The 23464-nt window shown below is 37.9% G+C and overlaps 1 long non-coding RNA gene across 2 annotated transcripts in view; it reads right to left on the bottom strand.

Moving 5' to 3' along the window:
* The window catches only part of LOC135321484 (uncharacterized), a 398183-nt gene that overhangs the window by 247423 nt on the left and 127296 nt on the right, over positions 1-23464 (bottom strand). The window contains exon 6 of one of the 2 annotated variants that reach the window (XR_010381260.1): positions 20623-20763. The exons of the other annotated variant lie outside the window; for it this stretch is intronic. This is a non-coding gene — a long non-coding RNA (uncharacterized LOC135321484). The remainder of the gene's footprint in view (positions 1-20622; positions 20764-23464) is intronic. 2 annotated transcript variants of the gene reach the window in all.

A 23464-nucleotide genomic window follows, 5' to 3' on the forward strand; every position in this document is an offset into this window, starting at 1 on the left:
ACATGCTCAAATCCTGGCAGCTTCTCTAAATACCGTATTCTCACACCTCTTCAAGTCTCTGCTCCTCCCCTCCTTCTCAGGGAATAGCCAGCCTTTTGTTCAATTCATCTCAAGACTCACCTCTCTGGAGAGCCTTCTTATCTTTTTCTTCCCCGACTCCTAAATCTGGATTTGATTATGTCACTAAATTCTCTTTGTTTCTCTATGTCACATAACTCACCTCCAGGTTCTGTTAGAGGTGGTGATTCATTTGGAAATCCCCCACAGTGGATGCTAAGCTATTCTGAGTAAACTGTGCCCTTCATTTCATAATTTATTTACACCACATAGATTTAGCTGCTACAAAATAATGTTTGTGGGAGAAATTTATTTGTGCTATGAAATAACAAATGAGAAAGGCCACTAGAAATCTTAAGTGCCATACAATAAAATCACAATAAGGTAACTTCATTAGCTTCACAAGTGGTCAAAGGGAAAAAGGTCAAGGAGGTAGGTCTGCATGCAACTTTCGTAAAGCGTGAATCACTGATTGTACACATCTACTTTTGCTTTGAATTTGCATGAGAAGGAAGTCTCTGGGGCAAAATCCAGCTACAACTAGGGCTTCCTACTGTTTCTCCTGCTCAAGCAGCCTTTTTCCCTGTACTCAACATAAAGCATTCCCAGACCCAGGAACCAGGCCACTGTTCTAAGGGACCAATTCTGGCAAAGCCCTTGAACCCCTATTGTTCCGATGCTTGCCTCTTTCCTGGGTGTCTCTTCCAGTGGACTCAGCCCATTTAGTCAACGCCCCTCTTACTCTGCTTGTATAGTGGAGACACTCTACTAAGCAGCTTACAGTCATCATCTTATTTAAATCTCATACAAATCCCATAATATCAGTTCTATTATTTTCCTCTATTTTAAAATTAAGGGAGCCAGGCTTAAGTCAGTTAATCAGTTTGCACCAAAGTGAAACAGGCAGAAAGAGGCAGAGCTGAGATCTGAACCAGGTTCTGGCTGACTGTGGATGCTGAGCTCTTAACCACAGTTCAGCACTGCTTCTCTGACATCTGGCCACAGCTTCATCACTCTTCCTAGGGAATAGACTCCACCCCTGTCTGACAGCCTTTATGCAAACTGTCCAGAAATAAACTTTGTATACGAATGTCTTTAATTTCCTCCTGTATTCACCGTCTCTTTATTCATCTTGCTATCTAGTAAAATATTTCCAATTGGCCCTGTGTATAAAGAGTATTGATGGGGGGAGGGTACAGCTCAAGTGGTAGAGCGCATGCTTAGCATGTATGAGGTCCTGGGTTCAATTTCCAATACCTCCTCTAAAACTAAATAAATAAACCTCATTACCTCCCCGTACAAAAAAAGACAAAAAAAAATTTTTTTAAAGAGTACTGATGGGGATGAATGGAGACTACTGACTCAGTAAATTTCTGTGGGAAGGGGAGGCACAGCAGAGGAACAGGCAGGAGCTGTTGGTTTGGGCCCCTCAGGAGTGCATTTCCCATCAGCGGAGGCAAATGCTAGCAGGACAATTCTTTATTAAAGTTGCAGTCAGAATAATTTGTACCTCAGTGGAAGAAGTCCAGTATGTTCCTACAGAACGAGAAAGAAAATTGCAACCCTAGAAATCTGGAGAAGTTTTCGACCACTAATTTCCTAACACCTAGACAAATAATTGGGATGGATCAGTTATGTTCACATGGGACTGCGATATAGGCTACATACATTTGGCAGAGAAGTCAAAACTCTAGCTTAACCTACTGCTTTAGGTTGGCCGGGCACTGAGGCTATGTGCAGATTTCCCTGTGTTGACTATAGACAGCAAACTAATGTTTTAACCTGCATTATGGCATTTACTACATGTACTACAATGATCTGTTTACAGGGCCATCTCCCTTCCTAGACTTCTATGTATTTGAAAGTAGAATTGTCTTAGTTCTTGCTAGTATTCCCAGTATCTGACAGGGTGTAGACCCTCAATATGCATGTAAAATGTTAATTCTACTTAAAGTTTTATTGAAGGGATTGCAGATCAAGACTTTAATATGAATGATGTAATCTCTGGGTTATCATACAGGATTTGTTTATTTATGTTTCTATTTGGGGGAAGTTTACACTCACACAGAGTTCAATATTCAAGTGATACAAAGGGGCATGCAACACAAAAGTCTCTCTCCAAATCTTGTCCTTAGCCACCTAGCTTTCCCACCACGGACAATCAAAGGTATCAATTATTAATATAAGCCTCAAAAGGCATTTTATGCAAATGCAAATATAAATTCATTTTCTTCCTTCATCCCCTTTCTACAAAAATGTACCACGAGTCCCAGTGTTTTGGAACTTGAGTTTATCCCTGAACAAAATATCTCAAAGTTCATTCACATAAATATATAATGAGTTTTCTCATTTGTTTGCTTTTGCTTCTTTGCTTTTTAACAATTTGTTTTTTTTTTAAGGGTGATATTACATTTCAATTAAGTGTGTTCCATTGTTTATTTACACAGTCCCTACCATGGACGTTTAAGGTGTTTCCAACAAAACTACCTGTTCTTTGTAGCAAAACTCACTGTTGGGAGCAGAGTTTGGAGAGTTTAGAGTGTTTATTAACACTATTATGTAATACTTAGGTTGTGTGTTGACTAAAACTATACATACATGTCATTAAAGAGTGACTTTATTCTACAGGGCCTTTTTTTAGTAAAAAGATCAATATGACAGAAATTCAACATCAAAATTACAGATGTTCTCACAACAGGAATTTAAGTCCTATGAAAAAGAAACAACCCAATATATTTAAGGTTGACATAAACCTTCCTGAAGTGAAAAAAAGCTCAGAAATGACAGGAGAAAAAGGGTCAATGTATTCCAGGGAAAATTATATCTAGACATAGTCTGTCAAAATTTTTGAATTACTATAATACATTTAAATCTAGGCAAAAAATATGTTCATAATAAAAGAAAAACTCAACCTAGACTTATAAGTCTCTGCATTATAAAATAGTAGAAGTCATGGAAGCAGCATTTGAGAGCCAAAAGGCAAATTTTAATGTTATTAGAAATTGATTTTTATGAAATACAAAGATTAAAAAAGATATAAAACCAGTATAACATATACATTGGTTGCAGAGAACAGAAATCATTCTAGCTACTTAAAGCAAAAAGAACTTTAATGTAAGCAAATATGTTCTTAAAAATCACTGCAAGAGATGCGGGAATGGGCTCCATCATCCTGGTATTATAGGAATGACACCAAGAATAAGCCACTCTGGCAGGGACAAACTTCGGGCCCCTTTAATATAGAGTTGTTACTGGAAAATGACTGCCAGTGACCACTCTTCCCAACTTCCGTGAAAGTAGGTAGAGCCAGGTCACTTGATAGCCCAAGAGCATCTAGAAAATATAGTTTTTTAAGCTTTCTGGCCTCTGCAGTACAGTAAAGCACACTGGAAGGTGAGATCAGCTACTGAGTGGCAAAACACCACAACCACCACTGTACTATGACTTCAATGTTTTTGCAAATAAAACACATACATATGTACATATAGGTCTAGGAGAAAATGCACTAAAATATTAAGAATAGTTTCCCCTCAAATGGGAGAATATGGGCAAATTTTACTTTTTTTTTTCATATTTTCCAAATTTTCTACAATGAGTATACATTACTTTTATCATGAAAACATAGGAATGTTATTTTTAAAGCACAGTATACTGTTAATAATAATAGTTATATTATTATTAATAATAACATAGTAACTGCTAATAATTCATCTTTTTATTTTGAAATTTATCATAATTCCATTCTTTACTTCTACCACCCACAATTAGCCTCACACAAAAGGACCCAGAAAAGTGTAAAAATAAAAGGATTGTTGATAAATTTTAATCACTGAAGCCATTATCTTTCTTTTACTGCTTTGATAGATTGTCTGTATGTGATTTTCCTCCACAGCTAAATTGGAAACTATCTTAAATACAGGAACCATTTTCTTGTATACACATAATCATATTAAGAAATGGATTATTGATTAAGCTAAGTAGATTTCCCCATGATTAGTAATGATATGAAAAGAACTTGTCAACAAAGGTTATCAAAAATAAAAACACTACAGATTTAAGAAAATATGATGTTATTCTGATAAGCGGGTATAGGAGCAAAAAGAAACAGACAAACCAAAAAATTATATAGCCATGTGTGTCTAATCCCATTCACCTCAGAAAAGGGAATGGTTATAACAGAAAATTCCAAGGGGGTAAAAGACATTGTTTTCTATTCAGTGAGCCAGATAGGAAAAACACAAAAAATGAACAGCTGATGATTAAGTGTGGCCAATTCTAGAGCCTCAACTCAGTGAAGGGAGTTGTGGCTTTTCAAGCAACATTCAGAATCCATTTTTCTGCCGTCATTTGTCTCTATTGCATATCGAATGTTCTATCTTTCCAGCCAGCCACTCTGATAAAATGTAAGTAAAGAACCCCCAGTGATGTTATAAATGAAGTACTTAGAAGCTTGCAGTAATGGGAGATATTAATAATAACCTTAATGAAAATTTGTAGCAACTCAATTTATCATTTGAAAAAGTAGCAACAAATGGTATTTTGTGCTGTTATCAAGTGCTCAGAAAGAAAACCTATTAATTAAAAATGTGTAAGTACAAAGTCACAACACTATAATCTCCACTGAGTTGTACAAGTATTTTGTAAATTACCTAACCATTAATATTTCCCTAATTTTTTTCCTGTACAAATAGAGGTAGAAGCCTCTAAGGCAATGGTTTTACTAAAAACCCTCCCAACCTACCAGCAGCTACAACAATAACCTTGGAAGACTGTATTTCCTCAAATCTCCCATCTTCTGTAAAATGTGACTTTACCCTCCTCCTTTAGCTGTGCAGTTAATTCTGCCCTCCCTGGAATCTGGAAGAACAGCGCCTCCTTCAACCAATAGACTATACTACAGAGGAAGTCACCTTATCAGCTAGGTCATAAAAAACCATTCACTTCTGATTTTGTCTCTTGGAATGGTGCCTAAAGGATACCCTCTCTTGGGACCTTCATACTGGGAACCCAGGAGCCATGAATAGAGAAGTCAAAGTCAAGGTGAGGCTGCTTCTAGAATGATCAGTGACACTCCCGGCAGAGCTAGGTCTTAATCAGTTGAATTAGGCCTTTATCTTACACTAAACACAAAAATCAAATCAAAATGAATGAAAGACGTAAAGGTAAGACCTGAAACCATGAAACCCATAGAAGAAAATGTAAAGGAAAATGTTGGTTTTTCCAATGATTTTTAGGAGATGCTGACAAAAGCTCAGGCAACAAAAGTAAAATTAAACAAGTGGGACTACATCAAACTAAAAAGCTTCTGACAGCAAAGGTAACAATCAACAAAATAAAAAGCAACATATGGAATGAGAGGAAATATTTGAAAACCATATATCTGATAAGGGGTTTAAATCCAAAATATATAAGGAACTCATACAACCCAGGACCAAAAACAAACATACACATACAAACAACAACAACAACAAAAACAAAGAATGATTTAAAAATAAGCAAAGGACTTGCACAGGCATTTTTCCAAAGAAGACATACAATTGGCCAACAGATACATGGAAAGGTGCTCAACATCACTAATTATCAGGGAAATGCAAATCTAAAGCACAAGAAGATATCATTTAACATCTTTTAGGATGGCTATTAATAATAATAATAATAAAAAAGATAACAAATGTGGTCAAGAAAGTGGAGAAAAGGGAAGCCTTGTACACTGTTAGTTGGAATATAAATTGGTGCAGTCATTATGGAAAGTAGTATGGCAGTTCCTCAAAAAACTAAAAATAGAACTACCATATGACCCAGCAATCCCCCTTCTGGGTATATACCCAAAAGAAAAAAATCAGTACCTCAAAGAAATATCTACACTCCCATATTCAATCCCATATTCAATGCAGCATTATCCACAACAGCCAAAATATAGAAAAGCCTAAGTAACCATCAATAGATGAATGGATAAAGAAATGTGGTACATATATACAACAAAGTATCATTCAGCTTTAAAGGAGAAACTCCTTCCTCTTACAACATGGATGAACCTGAAAGACATTATGCTAAGTGAAATGAGGCAAAGAAAGAAAAGAAAAAACTGCATGATCTCAGAATCTAAAAAGTCGAATACATAGAAGCAGAGAGTGGAATGGTGGTAGGGGGAGGTAGAGGAGGTAGGGAAATGAGGAGGTGTTGGTCAAAAGGTACAAAGTTGCAGTTATGTAGGATGAGTAAGTCTAGAGATCTAACATACAGAAACGTAACTACAGTTAATAACACTGTGTTAAATTCTGAAATTTGCTAAGAGTAGACTTCACATCACACACAAAAAATGTTGTAACTCTGTGTGAGGAGAAGCTATGATAATTTGCTTGACTGAGGTAATCACTTCACTGTGATCAAATCATCATGTTGTACATCTTAAAGGTAAACAATTTTATTTTTAAAAAGTGAAATAAAACAAGAAAACAACCTTATCACAAAGTCTCAAATTCTTTGGAGTGAGTGGTACACAGAGTTCTTCACGATTCCTGCAGCCTTATTTCCTACCTCTTTCCACACTGCACTTTATGCTCTCGTGGCATGGAATCTCTTGTAGATCTCGAATGAAGCGCACTTTCTTCTCACTCCCGTTCACAATTTTGCACATATTGCCTCTGTCTCAAATGTTGGCTTTACACTTCTCTCGTTGTCAAACTTCCCTGATCCTTCAAAGCAGCCACCCAAGTGGAGCTTCTCTCATCTCTCTTCGATAAATTACGTCTGCATTCCCACTGCACCTGATATATGTCTTAATAACTCAGGAGCCCACCACAAAGTCCAGCATGTCTTATGGACCCTGTGAATACTCGCTGAGTTACTGGTAAGTAGATAGATGGATGGGTGGATGGACAGAAGGACAGATGAATGGACACTGAAGTGGGGAACATCAAAAAGATCTTCTGAAAAGATATATTTTAGTCTCAATGCTGAATACCGTCCAGGATTGAAAAGACTGCAGTGGAGGAACACATACCAGCTGGGTAGAATAATCAGCAGAAGAGTGAAAGGAAGGTGAGAAAATGCTTTGTGGAAACATGAGCTCATCTGGAGTAAAGTCCTTATATAGAAGAGCAGTAAAAGATAGCTAGATATTAAAGTTGTTGAAGAAACAAGGGGAAAAACACTAATGTATTTTAAGGCATTCAGGTAGAAGTGATGGAGCTCAGTGGAGAACAAGCTATTACACCTGCAGGCTGTGAATGTTGCTATGTATAGAGAGGCATGAAGTGGGTTTTATTTGCTTTTAAAATTGTATGGGTTGATTTATGGTCAACTCTGTCAAAGGCCTGGAAAAGTACCCTTTCTATTCTGAAATACCAATGTAAAACACTACATTATTTAATTTCATTACAAAATACTATCAGATCTAATACTGTATCCACATAAAATAATATTATACATTTAAGCAGGAATACAGATATGTCTGACAAAAATCTTTTGGCTGAATATTATTCCTAATATTTAAACTAGAACATTATTTTGAAACACAAGATAGGACAACAAAGTTTCAAATGAAGAAGGTCTAAGGGGTTTCTTGCAAATAACTAGGAAAGCAACCAAAGAAAAAGAACTATGAGAATCCTTCACCCTCACCTTTCACTTAGGGAATGAATCTATTCAATTCAGAAAGTTGAATTGTTTTATTCCCTTTGAATAGTGTGGTATGTTTTTGAAGTTAGGTAACCGGGAAACTGTCAAAGTGACAAGAACAAGAATGGCAAATTCTAAGTCTTCCTGAGCCATAAGGAAGAAAAATGAGAATGGGATTGTTTTCACTCATTCAAGGAGCAGCGAGGAGTAGTAGAGTGAGACAAGTGTAACAAGTTTAAGAAGTTTGGAGGTAAGGTAGTGATGAAATGCAACTAACAATTTCATAAATATTTAAAAATTACGGCATATTTTCACATTTCAATATAAAAGCAATGGCCTAATTTATAGGACATCTGTAGAGAGGGAGAGGGTCTTAGTAGGAAAAGTAAACGCATTGGAATAAGGAAGTTCCCTGAGCCTCAATGTTCTCACCTGTAAAATGAGTCAAATAAAATGTACCCTGCATAAACAGTTATGAGGACTGAGAAAAATTATGCAACATATTTGGCACAAAACAATCATTTACTAAGTAATCAATATTGTTGCTAATATTATCATAAAGGAATTAAAAATTATAAAAGAAAGAAAATGACAGAAATTATGGAGAGTCATGGGAAAAGCATCAGATGATCAATTTTCATGCTAGTAGAATAAAGATGAAATCGTCAGGAAGGAAATCTCTCCTGAATAACTGGGTGTAAGTATTTTCTCTGGTCTCTTGTCAGAGAGAAGTTAGTCTACAGCAAATTAGCAACAGGTGACATTACTGGCTCCTCAACACTGAAAAGAGCAGATAGGTGACATTGAAAGAGGGACTGCCTCATGTATATATGGAACCTGATTCCAGGACAACAGGGATATAAGAGAAGCTGATGGCTTCAGCAGGTTTCATATGAAAGACAAGAGTGTCTTACAATATTTCCAGCAAGAGATTTATGCCTTAAATGTATTGGCTCTTTAAAATGTTTTTTTATCATTATTGTTAGAACTTCAACACACACACAAAACAAAAACAAAAAGCTTTTATATACACAGATAAAAAATGAACTCTGACATAAGCCACACAATTCATATAAAAATTAAGTCAAAATGGATCACTTTAAAATATAAAACTATAAAACTTTTAGAAAAAAAAATCATAGAAAATCATCAGGACATAGGGGTAGGCAAAGAATTATTAGCATTGACACTAAAACTTAATCCATGAAAGGAAAAACTGATAAATTAGACTTCATCAAAATTTAAAACTTTTCCTCTCAAAAAGACTGTTAAAAGGATGCAAAGACAAGCAATAAACTGGGAGAAAATATGTGCAAAACACACATCCAACAAAAGACTAGTATCTAGAACTCTAGAATTTGTAGAATAAAAACAAAAACAATCCAATTATACAATAGGCAAAAGATATAAACAGACTTTTCACCAAAAAAGGATACATAGATGGTGAATAAGCACATGAGAAGATGTTCAGCATCATTATTAGGCAAATGCAAATTAAAGCCCCAATATAATATCCCTTACATGTGTCAGAATGGCTAAAATAGTGACACCACCAAATGCTGGAGAGGATGCTGAGAAACCGGATCTCTCTACAATTGTATATGCAAACGTAAAAGAGCAAAGCTACTCTGGAAAATAGTTCAGCAGTGTCTTACAACAGACATGCACTCATCATACTACCCAGCAATAAATTCTTGGGCATTTATCCCAGAGAAATGAAAACTTATGTTCACGTAAAAAACTGTACATGAAAGTTCACAGCAGCTTTACTCATAATAGCTAAAAACTGGAACCACCCTAGATGCCCTTAAATAGATGAATGGTTGAACAAAGTGTAGTTCATCCATACCATACACTGAGGCACACAACAACTTGGATGAATCTCCAGGAAATCATGCTGAGTGAAAAAAGTCAATCCCTAAAGGTTACATATTATATGACTCCATTTATCTGACATTTTCGAAGTGACAAATTATACAATTGGAGAACTGATTTGTGGTTACTAGCGGTCACTAGGGGTGGGGGAACAGGAGAGAGAAGTTATCAGAGATTAAGAATGGACTGAAGGGGAGGGAGAGGAGAGGGGGATGCAGTTATCAGAGGACACCCACTAGGAATTCTTGTGATAGAATTGTTTGGTAACTTGAAGGAGCTGGATATACAAACTCACATATATGTGATAAAATTACATGGAACTTAAATATACACACACACATACACAACTACAATTGGGGAAAACTGATTGAGAGATTATAGTTTTGCAGGATTTTACCACTTGGGGATACTGGGTAGAGAATACACAGGACCTCTCTGTATTATTTCTTACAACTGTATGTAAATATAAAATTACCTCAAAATAAAAATTTTTCACTTTTTTAAAAAGTGAAAAGTTTTGACCTGTGAATTTAATAAATGCTCTTAGTTATTAAGTTATAAGATAAAAAAATTAAAACATTACTTTTAAACAACTTAAAAGTTTTAATATCTGGTATATCCTTGTATAAGAAAAAAAGTCATGTAATTTTCCTCAAGATAATTCTGGACTAATTAGATCAATTTAATAACCTTGATAACTGATTTACCATAACTGATTTAATGGAAATTGTTCTATATCTTCTTCTTGATTTTACCACTGTGTAAAAATAATGCTAGCACAACATTGTAGTTTATGCAAGTCGTAGATATTTTTTCCTAATGAATAGTCTATTGTGAATTTCCTAAACTACTGGTTTGTTGCATCAGATAAACAAATATCATTTAGAAAATCGCAAAATTTTGTTTTCAACTAGATTAGTTATGAATAAGTAATGTCTTAATCAAAAGGGATCAATACATATACTATAAATCAAAATCACAAAATTTTGTTTTCAACTAGATTAGTTACGAAAAAGTAACATCTTAATCAAAAGGGATCAATACATATACTATAAATCATAAGGATTTCATGTTAGACTAAGTTTTAATTTCCATGTCTAGTTAATTTTAAGATCATAAGCTAATCTTAATTTCAGCTAGTTAATAGTCTTTTAACTAGTTAAAATTTATATTAACTAGTTAGCTTAAGTTTAAAATACCTGTGTTCTTACTTACTACATTACGGAGTAGCCATGAGTTAACAAGTTAAAAAGACAGATGAATCTGAGTTGTGTTAAAACTCATGCTCATTTTTAAGAAATGTAAAAATATAGGATGTCAGGTATGAATACAAGATAATGAATATATATTGGTTTATTATGAGGTATAAGAGAGTAAGTTAGTCTAAGGGAAAAATATGCCAGAATGTAGATGTACATAAGGAAATACAAATTTGATGATTTGTACCATAAATGTAGAAGGTCTGAGAAATGAAATTCATTTGCCTGGGCTTATAATATTTAGAAATGATCAGTTATGAAATGTGTTAAAATTTTTGACAAAGTTGGAGAAATGTGATGACTTTATTTATGAGAGAAAAAAACTCATGAATCTTTTATTGCATATCATGAAACAGATGATAAACAAAAAAAGTAAAAGTAAAATCTGTGCTTTCTTTGATAAAAGGGCCAAGTTACACTCTGCTTAAATAACAAAAGTCCCTTTTAATCATCAAAATAATTCTGTGTTTTTTGGCATACTCTTAAATCATTTCAGTAAGTTTCTTATTCTTTGAAAATGTTTAATTCATAACTGCTATTTACTGCTGTTTTAAAATGTTACCTGGTAATTATTGTCTTTAGTTACTTATGGTATATGTTCACATTTTATCTCTCCTAATGACTCTTCTTGATTTTATCTTTTGCAAATCCAGGTTCCAATTCAAAATAATAAAACTATTAAGACTTCTTTTACATGTAAACCATGTTTAAGTGTTCTAAATAACTAGGTAACATAAGATATATTTCTTCATTTTTAAAAAAAGGCATATTAAAAATAGTTAGCTATATTTGACATTATCCAGATGTTTGATTAGCTCAGTATTGTTAGGAGAGCTATTTTACTTTTATTTTCAAAAGGAAAAGAGTCAGCCTTCTTAGGTGGATTTTATATAGGTAAAGTGTATTAATATAAATATATTTCCTTCTTTGTGAGTAGTTTCCAATTAAAAATAAACATAATCATGTTCAAAGACTGACAAAGTTACTCTCAACAAATTTTAATATATTTTCTTCAGATCTACCTCATTTATTTTGACACTCTACTGCTAGGCACATAAATATTAAGAACTGTTAAGTCTTCTTGGAGAATTGATCCCCTTTTCATTGTGTAATGGTCCTCTTCATCCCTGATAACATTCTTGCTTTGAAGGCTACTCTGTCTAAAATTAATATACCTACTCCAGCTTTCTTCTGATTACCATTGGCATGGTACATGTCTCCATCCATTTACTTTTATCTATATGTATCTTTCTTTAAAAGGCACATTTTTAAAGTGGGTTTCTTGCAGACAACACATAGTTGGGTCTTGTTTTTTGATTGACTCTGACAATCTCCTGCATTTGATTCATGCATTTAGACAACTGATGTTCAAAGTGATTATTCATACAGTTAAATTAATATCTACTGTATTTATGACTGTTTTCTATTTTTTGCCCTTATCTTTTGCTCATATTTTTGTCTTTTACTCTCCCTCTGCCTTTTGTGGTTTTAAATGAGTATGTTACATGATTCCTTTTCCGCTCCTCCCTTAGCATATCAGCTATGCTTTTTTTTTTATTACTTGTTTTAGTAGTTGCCCTAGAGTTTTCAAAATATATTTTCAACTAATCCAGTCAACTTTCAAATTACATTATATTGCTTCACAGGCAGGATGGGTACCTTTTAATAACAAATCTTAATTGCTTCCCTCTTGTCTCTTGTATCATTACCATCATTAATTTCATTTACATAAGCAGACATGGTCTAATACACTGTTGGTATTATTATTTTGAACAAACTTATCAGATGAACTAAGAAAAAAAAAGTTTTTATTTTACCTTCATTTATTTCTTCTTTGATGCTCTTCCTTACTTTATGTAGATCCCAGTTTTTTACCTATATTATTTTCCTTCTGTCTAAAGAACTTCCTTTAACGTTTCTTGCAAGGCAAGTTCCACTGAGAACAAATTCCCTCAGTTTTTTGTTTGTCCAAGAAAGTCTTTATTTCTCCTTCACTTTTTTTTTTTTGAAATTTGAATGCTGATGGATTTATAGCCAATTTCAGATGTAAACCTGGTATTTTTGTTGTTTTTTCTAAAAAGAGCCCTTATAGTTTACATATATATTGAAATATTTATGGATGAAATAATACCTAAGATTTGACTGAAAATAATCTGATGAGGGGAATGGAGGAGGTTATAAAAAGTAAGACTGTCTATGAATTAAGAACTATGGAAGCTGAGTGATAATTACATGGAGGTTCATTATAAGTAGCCCTTTACTTTTGTGTTTGAACACTTTTACATAATTAAAAGAAAAAAAAGAGTATGAGAATTCCTTGGGTGCAGGTTCCCCAGGTTCCACACCAGCTCTTAGGGTCTTTCTCGGGAGCCATGAGCCTGACCCTCTAACTGACACTGCAGGAAGTTCTGCAGGGCCCCTGAAACGGGGACTAGGCCTCCTCTGGTGGGATCATGCCCTAAGGGGCATGAAAACCACCCAACCAACCCCCCAGAGGTAAAACAGAAAAAGGACAAGAGGATAAAGGAGGAATCCCAAAGAAGATATTTGTAGTGGCAGCAGAAACGCCTTCTTCGCGCTAGTGCCTTAGCATTACCTGGCTACTGAGTCAGACGTTCTGAGCTCAAGTGCTGCCTCTGCTACCTACCAGCTGTGTGACCCTGGGCAAGTTACTTAACTTCTCAGTTTCCTCACCTATAAAATGTGGATAATAGTATCAGTTTCAATACAGTTCTTGTGAGGATTCCACGTTAATGCCTGGCACAGAGTAAATGCTAAGTAAGTGTTAGCTGGTATTTTTATCTGCGGCAAAGTGCACGGCGGGGCAAAGAGCAGCACTGCGGAAATGCATTGTGGGATTTCTGTCCCACAGAGCCGGCTGCGAGGGCTCACTCCACTGTGCGGACCGTGCGCAGCAACCAGCCGATAGAAAGGCTCCGACAGCCGCTGATGCGGCTGCCATTTTACCTCCAGCCTCGGGGGACTGTGTGGAAGGGCGAGGAACAGAGGGTTCCTCCACACCGCGGGCCCACTGGGGCCTCCCCTGAGAGAAGGGGCCCGCTGGGTGCGTGGGCACAAGCAGCCCTCAGTGGGGAGCGCACTTCCCTGGATGGGGCGGGTGGCCCTGCCCGAAGGCCCGTCACCAACCTGTGCTGGACATGGTCTCCGAGGTGAACGGCGGCGGCGACGGAGGATGGCGGGGACGCCGTGGAAGAGCTGGCCGACTCCTCGGCTTCCAGCTGAGCCACAGGCAGCAGCAGGTTCTGCCCCAGGTGGGTGGGGCTGGCGGGGACGCGGGTCTCCAGCAGGCGCTCGGCCGGATAGGTCCTCGTACTCCAGGTGGAAGGACTCGCCATCACACGGGATGGTCTGGTCCCCGGTGGGCGGCATGGAGGAGGCTGAGAGGGCCAGGGTGCCGGCTGCTGCGGCCTCGCCTTCCTCCTGCTTTTCCTTCCTCTTTTCTTTACTGAGGCGCGCTCCTTGTGGGGGTTCTCCAGTAGCTTCCTCAGGACCAGAGGGAAGAGGCCGGCAGACCCCTTTCCCAGCTGCGCGCCCCGCCCGGGCCCGGGCCCGGCCCGCCCGCGGCTCTCCGGGCGGCGGGCGGCGGGCGGCGGGCGGCGGGCAGCGGACGTTGGACGTGGTGCCGGTTCTCTGCTCCGGCGCCTGGCCTCCCGCGCCTGCCTTCCAGGTGGGACAGAGCCTCTCTCCTTCGCTTCTCCAGTGTAATTTCTCAGGGTTCAGAATTCTAGGTCAGTGGTTTTTTTCTTTCATCAGATTAAATGTTTCACTGCACTCTCTTCTTGGCTCGCATGGTTTCCGAGGAGAAAAGTTCGATGTAATTCTTACCTTTGTTCCAATCTGTAGCCAAGGTGTATTTTTCCTTTGGGTTGTTTTAGGAATTTTTTTCATTAACTTAGACATATCATATTCAAAATACAGAAGGCCAAGGTGTAATTTGGGTGTGCATTCTTCCTGTTTGGTGTTCTCTGAGTTTCCTGCATCTGTAACTTGGTATCTGACATTAATTTGAGGGACATTCTCAGTCATTATTGTTTCCAGTATTTCTTCTGTTCCTTTTTCTTTGTCTCTCCTTTTGTTATTCCCGTTACACATATGTTATACCTTTTGTAGTTATCCCACAGTTCTTGAGTATCCTATTCTGTTTTATTCGTCTATGTTCACTTTCCAGTTCTGGTGGTTTCTACTGAGATACCCTCAAGCTCAGAGATCCCTTCCTCAGCCGTGTCCAGTTACTGGGCATTTCAGATAACCTGGACTCCCTGGTAACAATTTTGTTCCTCATCTTTTCTATGCAGATGTTGAAGCTGTATCTTGATCTTTGTGAATATAAAAATCATGTCACCCAGCTACTGCTTTTCACTTTGAACGGACTGATCTGAATGCAGAAACCTTTCTAATTTTGTCGTTTTTTTTTTAAATACTCGGCATTATGTTATTTGTAGAACTAGCCCTTCTTTGTAGTCAACTCTCTGTTTCTTTTCCCAGATGTTTATAACTTTGAATTTTTCTTTTATAAACCCTATGTTGGTAGAGAGCCAGGCAAATAACTACACACGTTTAGTACCACAAATTGAGCCACTATTGCTGGAGAATAAACTGAAAATATAAAATAAACAGTAAAACTAGTAAAAAAAAAAAAATTAAATGCAATATGAAATTAAATACCAAATAAGTGGTTTCCAAAATAAATGCAAAAGGACATCAAGAAGGGATAAATCAGCCAGGCTGGGATAGTCAGACAACTCTTCTGAGAAGCAGTAATCTTGTTGCTGGATAGAAATAAGGTGTTTAGAGAAGAGGCATTGAAATGAGGAGTAATACAAGAGTTAAGACACAGAATAATAAAGCACTAACTTTTCTCCCTGTGAACTTAAGATTTTCCTTGATTCTTTTGGTATATGTCTTTCTATCATAATCAAGAATTTCATGTGAGAAAAAATAACTCTTATGAGAAAAATTGTAGAGGTCAAAAAAAAATTATACCACCTCCTGGAATTTTGGGGTTACTAGATTTTTGAAGAAGTTGGAAAAGGTCTTCATTTATTATTAAACAAAGTAAAGTTAAATTCATTACTGCCTCTCTAGAGAATGCTAAAAATATTTTAATGTTTTCTAAGTAAAATTACACATTCCCAAATAAAAACTGATTTTTACAATAAGAGAAAAATAAGTCATCAGAATTTTTGCCTCTGCTAGGACCAAAGAGATTCGATGCATACTCACTGAAGGTCCTCCTTTGATGTTTATTCTGCTATTGACATTTCTTTGAGATATTTTTGCTTTGGTTGCTCTGCTGCCAGGGGATTGGTAGTAGAAGTTGAGTTTCTATTGTTTCCCTATATGCTTAATTTTTAATGACAAGTCTCTGAATTACCAGATTGTGTCAATTACCCCTCCAAGAAATCTAATTTTGTTAATGAAATTAGTTGCTTGGAAGAGTAACATAAGCATTAATTTCAGTTTAGCAGTGCCTCTTTGAGCTGTAGCAGGTGCTATTTGACTGAATTGCCAGCACTTGATAAAAGAGTTTATCAGGCCTTACCGTCAAATCAAATCAAAGCTGTCCCAATAGCACTGCAGCTAACAACATGGCATATGGCTGCAGATCTAGAAAATAAACTTTCCAAACTCTAAATTAGACACATAGCCATTTCTATGAAAAGAATAATCATGAAATTTTTTTTTAATTATCCCAAGGCTAAAACTTATAAATACGAAAGAAAGTGAAAAGTTAAGGAAACTACCTATGGTAATTCAGAACCAAAACACTTTTTTCCAGGAATTCTTATCTAAATAAGTCTAAAACATAATTTTTATTTGTGTTATCAAGATGATTCCCTATTTATTTTTTTATATCACTTTCTAATAGAAAACTGTTGTTCTAGCCATATTCTAACTTGCTGTGGCATTTAATGCATCATGGCAGTGAGGGCCTGTAATGAGCATTCCTATTACAGCAAATTCACAGGACAAATTGTTATTCACCCATTTTTATTCCCAGTGAACTTGAATGTTATTTCCTTGACACAAAAATGCAAGGAAGTCCACAATTCCACTAAAGTGCAACATACTAATTTTTACCTTCATATGGAAGTACTTTAAATTCTTAAAATAGAAAGTAACAAATCTTAATTTCAGCCAAGAATTTCAGCTATCCATCTTTCCTCCGTAGCCTGTTAAAAAGACCATCTACTGAGCAGCAAGTATTTATTGAACACCTGCTATAGACCAGGCATTGCTCTAGGTTCCAAGGACACAGCAAAGAATAAAAACGAAGTCTCACCTCTCTTGAAGCTGACATTCTGGTGAAAAGCTTACCAAAGGCAATGTCTGCCCTTGAGGAGCTCTGGCCCAGACCCTTAATAGGGGAGGAGATTCCCTGAGGAGACCTCATTTTTCTGAGACAGAAAGTGAGCACAAGGAGGGAGGCATCACAGGTAGCGGGAAAATATAAAGATGGTCAGGAAAAGTTTGCTGAGGAGGAGACGTCACTGAACTAGGTCATTTGGCCTGACATTTGGCCAAGACAAAACGCTGAGACTTCGAAGTTTGCAGCAAAGAAAGGGTTTATTCAAAAGGCAGCCAAACAAGGAGATGGGAGAACAAGTCTCAGATCTACCTCCCAAAAGGTCAGGGGCTTGGAATATTTATGATATAAAGAAGCAGGGCTGTCTGAGGCATAGGAAGCATGTGAAGCTTGGGGAAAGGTGATTGAAAATAAGAAAAAGCTAAAGTAATCGTCATTCTGTGCAGGCATACCTAAGCTACAGGCTTCTTGAGGGACGATGTTTAAAAATAGAGACACAAAATGATCTGAGGGTGCTGTTTTCAGCCCTCTGACGTTGAAAGGTCACTGAGTGGACATTCAGGCATGCTCATTTGGAAAATCGACGGTCCTATCCAGTCTTAATGGGCTCAGTTCTAACTAGATACAGCTGACTCCAAGTTCCTGGAAAACAACTCAGGCAAACATCTTACTGTTTAGGCTACGTGCTGCTTGGAGGACAGAGGAGGATTTTGTTGCTGCTGTTTTTGTTTTGTTCTTTTACGGGTGCTTGGAGTTTATTTTCTACTTGGTGCAGGGCAAGGCACGGGGTTATGGGGTGTAAGGAAGGCTCTTGTGTAGCTTACATAGTAGAGTGGGGTTCTCTCAACTTCCTTTTTGGTGTTTTGCTGTTCTGGTATTAAAGAACCAACTGTGCCCACTGGCTGCAGCCTGCCTAGTCTCAGGGAGGGGAGGGGACCGGAGGCTCCTATGAACCTAGCACCTTGGAAGGAAGCCTGGTAGCTGGTGGGGGCCACTCAGAACCAGGCCTGGAGTTGGTTTTGCCAGGCTGGCCTCCAGGCTGCTGCTTCCCCATGGCTTCCCAAGCCAAGTCACAGGTGATCATGGCCATGGAGGCTTCAGGAGAGTCCAAGTGCCCTGGGGATTCCACCCCTGTGGCCAGGAATGGGAGAATGGACCTCCGGAAAAGAAGCTAGCCCACCAGTGTCCTGGGCAGATGGCTTCCCCTGGGTACTCGGCACTTCTGCAGGAACTGTTACTGGAAGTGGGACCCAGAAGGTGCTGGCGCCGGCAGTGGTCATGGGTGGTCATGAGCGAGCTGCTGGAGGGGATGGCTGCCCCACTCTTGTTTGTGGGCTGGGGGAAACCTCAACAGCAACCCCTCGTGGGCATCTCTTCACAATCACAGGTGTCAGGATGGGGCCGCTAGACCACAGAGCCCTTTTGCAGGAGACCATGGGCAGCCACTCCGTGACCCAGGCCCAGAGGAGGGGGTAGGTTTTTTTGTAGCAACAATTTAAAAACAAACTGGATCAGTGAAGGCAGGTTACAGGTGTAATGGATTTAATTGATAAATACCCGCAGTTTCAGAGATACCTAAGTAGGTCTTGCAGAAGGAATATGAGTCCAAAAAAAAAAAAAAATTACTCCAGTAAGAAGGAGTAAATGCTAAAGGTAAGGAGGCATGAACCAGTCTACTTCATTCTGGGACTGTAAATTGCTACTTGTTTAACAAGTCGGGGGTAGAGCTAGATCTGAAGATCTAGATGGGGCTGGACTCGGGTGGGCCTCTGGGCCAAGCTCCAGGGATTTGGGGATTTTTTTCTTTCCTCAGCCTAAAGGGAGACCAATAATGAAATAACTAAAAAAGGAGAAGAAAGGCATGAAAGTATTGTGCAATTGTTTGATTAGATAATTGATTTCTGAAAAGTTCTCAGATTATGTACACTTTCCCTTACATTGTATTTTTAAGGCAACTAGGAGAGTTTAATAGATTTCAAATTACAACCTCAAAAATAATTATAATAACTAATGTTTTAGAACACTTTACAGTTTTCAAAAATACTTTTCCATATGTTATTTTATTTGATCACCCAAGTAATGCTGCAAGGTAGAAAAAGTATAATTAACTTCATTTTACGCATGAGGAAAATAGGTCAAGAGGTTGTTTTCCCTGAATCAGAGTTCAAACAGTGCCCTTCTACTTCTAAATTCTGGGATCTTTCTACCAGACTAAATTAACTTACATGGAAAATCTAGTTGTTTTATTCCAATAAAAATTCCCTTTTACAGTAACAGTTTGAAACCTGTAACCCTGGGCTCCTCTGGGCTTGAATCGTGGGTGTGCTAACACCATGTGGGGTGCAGTCCCTGGCAATAGCGTCATCTCTTCACTCTTCATCTGGTACTTCCCAAAAGAGATTCTCCAGCAGCTCTGCACCACTGATAATCCCCTAAGCCTTTGCACTTACTTCCTGTATTTCCTGTGCTGCTTTTTGGCCCCCAAATTTGACTCTCATCCTTTAAAAACTATTCATCTTTCCTTCTGTCCATGCTGACTTGGGTGTCATTGGGTTTTTTATCACTCTGGTCTCCAGGATCTCCTTGAATACAGGCCTCCTTTTGTTTGTCTGAACTGCTGGGTGGGACCCAAACTCTGCCCTCAAGAATTTACATTCTCTTGAGAAATAAAATAATTACTCATATGAAGCAATTAAAATATAATTCAAAATGGCAGGAAGTAAATACACTCTCCCTTTATCTTGATTACAACTGACTTTTGAGGGGAGCATTGTAGAGAACTTTACAAAATTTTCATTTGGGAGTTAAAAATGTGCTAGTCCATCCATGTACTTAGAACTTGAGGGTTTTGTACTTCCCTTACAACTCTGTGTGGCAAATAATACCAATGTATCAGAAACATTTCTGCTACTAGAGATTACAGTATTGTTGAATTTCAAGGTAGCACTAGACATTTGAATTGAAATGCTGTATATTTATTTCTAGTCCTTTGAAATTATGAAATGTAAAATCATCAAATCTTATGGAAGTTATGAATCTGTTGTTACTGTGTGAGTATTCCTACAGTGAGTATGTCACTGTGGATATTCGCCAATATCCACAAGATGAATTCGAATGGGCAGTAGTGTAGGAACCATTACTCAGTACTGAGCCATCCAGGAGTAGAAGGTAGGCACTTCTGTCCTGCATATCTATTCATGTCAGAATCCTGAGTCATCTCAGTGTCCGTTGGAACTGCCCTCTCCCTCTTGGTGAACTCCTGCAAATCTTTTCCAGAGTTATTCTGCCTCTCCTGCATCATTCTGAAGCTGGGGGAAACCCAACTGAGTTTCCCACACAGCGATTTTCCTTTTTTGTGCTGCTTTCCCACATACAGGAGTCATTCAACTTTTCTTACACCCCAGTGGAGTACAAGAAACTCTTAATCAATTGTAGATCCATCTTTCTAGATATGCTACTTAGATATACTAAGCCAGAACTTACTCTCTGAGTTGAGCCCCTGTAAAGTGTCCTCTCTCTTTGATCTTCAGATCTCCATGGGATGGTTGTGGTTCCCTGTAGGTCTACCACATCCTGTTAGGGATCTCTGCTGGCTTCCCTTTCATCCCTCCTTCACATCTCTACCTGTATGAAAGAAAATGGTCATCTAGTCTGGAGAGAGATACCAGGGGCAGATAAATTGAGGCAGAATTTTATTGCTCTTTATATTGCTTTCATCATTTTTGCATTATCCAAATTTTAAGTTCACTCTCTGTGGCCTAGTCTCAAAATCTCAACAGTTAAGGATTAACCCCTTCTTTCTCTGCTTTTGGCTGTTTTCTTCCCTGAGTCGATGATGTAAAATGCTCAACTGACTAAATGGGGTTATTAGGTAAAAAGAAGTATGAAAAAAATAGCAATTAACATAGTATCCCTTTATGCCACTAGTAAAATCATGTATACAACTATTTACCAATTTCAAATGTTAATGAACCCAGTCATTCTCTCGTTGAACATTTATGAGGTGTTTAACTTTTATGTTTACCATTTACATACTATTCTTACAGATTGCAAATTATTTTTGAAGACGTAAAACAAATCATTCTTTATTAGAGGAAAAACTTTATATGTAACAACTGTTAAATTTGGCCTAAGAGGTGGTGAAAAGGCAAAATATGCGTTAACTGTTACAAAATTCTTCTGTTTCCTTAAGGCTGAGAAATCTTCCTGGCTCTTGTGTTCTGAAGGTAGGGCTCTGACGAACAAGTCAAGTCCCTCCCGCTGGCACCTTTCAATTTCCTCTTCCATCTCAAATTTTTTCCCCTTTTCACTCTCTCTTTTTTCCTTTGTCCAAAATTTGAAAAAGAAGTGCTCCTCCTCTTTGCCAAACTGAATGCCTCTCTTCATTGGTGCTTCTGATGACCTCACCACCTCCCTCCAGGAGCTGACATCACAGCATAGCAAGGAGTTTGGAGTTTGCAATCACATGTGGACTCATAGCATGACTCTGCCCCTTTTAGTTGTGGAATACTGCATAAGCTTTTTACCATCCCACAAGCTCAGGTTCTACTTTTGAAAAATGGAATCGTAACAGTGTTGCCACATAGTAAGTTCTTAAAAATTGAGCAGTGTTCTATCATTGCCTCTCTTTCTTGCATCTTCAATCTTTTGTTCTTAAACTGATTCTGTTTCTTCTCCAACAAATCTCCTCAGTTCTCTCTGAATTTAAATAAAGACACCCCCTCAATCCTGTAGCATCCTCTGCTTACCACCCCATGACTATCCCTGTACCTCCAAATTTTTGAAAGAGTAGCTATTCTGTAGTCTTTTCTTGATCACTCCAAATTTTGTAACTTTCACTACTGACATTATTGAATTTGCTTCTTCAAAGGTAATATTGATCTTCTAATCACTGAATCCTGTCTTTTCTCTATTTTTAAACTCTTTGAAACATCTGCACCATTGAACACTGTTGGATACCCCTTTGTTTGGAATAACTTATCCCCAGCATCCATTATTGGGCTATATCTGAGTATTTATGATGAATCATTCTTTCTCTTCCTACCTACAAAGTAGCTATTTCTTAATTCCTTTCCTTAGCTCTCTCCATCTAGAGACAGGTGCACCAACTTCCTGAAATTTCACCAAACCCAACACTCTTATCTGAATGACCTAAAGGGTCTGGCTTCCACACTAAATTAAGAATCTCATGAATTACCTGCTTGAATATTCTGCCAGACCATTGAACTCAAAACACTCCATGGACCAAGTTATCCCACTCCTCCCAAACCAGCTCTTCACTCTGTATGAAAGATATCGGCATTCTCCCTGGCAACCAGATTCAAAATCTTGAAGTTACTTCCTCTCTTACCATCTATTTCCTGTCACCAATCACTAATCCTATAAATTCAAGCTCCATAATGTTTTCCCATTTATCACTGTCTTCCAGTTTGTCACCTCCATGGTTTGGGGTTTATTACTTCTTATCTGAACTATTATAATAACCTTCTAATTTGTTCTAACTCATCTTAAGTCTCTCCCTCCAGCTCCCCTCAACCTCCATATTTTCAACTGATCCATCATCAGTGACAGATAAATCTTCAGTTTAATTTAATGAGTGTTCATAAATAAGAAACTTGCAACAGAGACAAAAGAGGAATTAGCATTTTGATGCAGAGGCTGGGTGAGTGCCATGCTTTATATTTTACTACATTATCTTATTTGATATTAAAAACAAATTGTGATGAACATACTTGGTTGCCCACACAATATCCATTCCCCCCTCCCTTTTTCCAAATAGAACACTAGTTTTGTTCAGTGTTCCACATCCATTCTTTACAAAGGAGGATTCTCATTAGTCTGTGCTAGTTTTCTGACTCTTACTATTGGTGTAAGGGTGCTGTGTGTCCTAACATGACTTATGAAGGTAAAGGAAAGAATGTGTATTTCATGTTGGCTAAGAATCCCTCTTCATCACCTGTGGCAGGAAAAGGGAGCGACTTGCCCAAAGTGCCCCAGCCACCAACTTGGGACCGTGAGAGGAGCCAGACTGAGAGCAAAATTGACAGACAGAAAAGGGCTGAACCCAAAGAGTAGTTTAAAGAAAGAGTCAGAAAGTGACACACTGCACTGCTATTCCCCTGGACTACTGGTTACACAAGATAATACCTTTCCTTATTTGTTAAGCCATTTCAAGTAGGGTATTCTGTTACTTGCAGCCTAGGTATGCCTCTGAGCAATCCTGTGATGTGGAGACAGGCTCAGAGAGGCCCAAGTTCACATGGTTGGTAGCAGAAGAGCCAAGATTTGAAACCATGTTTGCTTGACTACAAAGCCCTTGCTTTTT

This window comes from Camelus dromedarius, chromosome 6, assembly GCF_036321535.1.
Source record: "Camelus dromedarius isolate mCamDro1 chromosome 6, mCamDro1.pat, whole genome shotgun sequence".
NCBI lineage: Eukaryota > Metazoa > Chordata > Mammalia > Artiodactyla > Camelidae > Camelus > Camelus dromedarius.